Source organism: Pteropus alecto, unplaced genomic scaffold, assembly GCF_000325575.1.
Source record: "Pteropus alecto unplaced genomic scaffold, ASM32557v1 scaffold155, whole genome shotgun sequence".
NCBI lineage: Eukaryota > Metazoa > Chordata > Mammalia > Chiroptera > Pteropodidae > Pteropus > Pteropus alecto.
In genome coordinates, this window is record NW_006438113.1 from 122,154 (window position 1) to 122,824 (window position 671).

Genomic DNA, 671 nt, shown 5'->3' on the forward strand with positions numbered 1-671 from the left:
CCCTGCTGAGCCTGGTGGGCAGTGACCCCTGAAGGCTCAGAAGTACAAGAGCAAAGGCCAAGAAGCCAAAGCCACCAAGCCCTGCTTGCTCAGCCTTGGCCATGGGTGGAGGTGAGGGTAGGGGACACAGCAAGCTTTTCAGTCTTCTATTTCCCAGCTTTCAGTGCATTTCAGCTTTTTTTTTTTTTTTTTTTTTGCTTAGAAAAAGGGATCAGCCCGGGGCTCCTCCCTCCTCTGTCCTCCCAGATCTGAGCACATTACCAATCTTAGCATCCATCTGGCCCAATAAATATCTTGGCTTGAAGGAGTCTCATGGTTGTTTCTTCCTTCTTTATACAGGAGCTTTCTAAACTTGACTGGTCATAGAGGCCCCTGGGCATAGGTAACACAGATACCTGCCCCCTTCTCCATCTACTAATCTGGATCTGCAGAGAAGGAACCAGGGAATATGAAATTTTAATATGTGTCTCAGCTGATATGCTTCTCTCTCAGGCAACCAGTGGGAAGGCTGTGATGCCTATTTGTTTCAGAGCAGACACTCATGGGCAGCTGAGAAAGGAACACATATATCTGGGTAAACCAGGATGTCACTAGCATTCATTCACTAGCCTCACCTAAAAATGTTAGAAGATAGAAGAAAATTCTCTCACTGTCCTACAAACAGAGAAAGC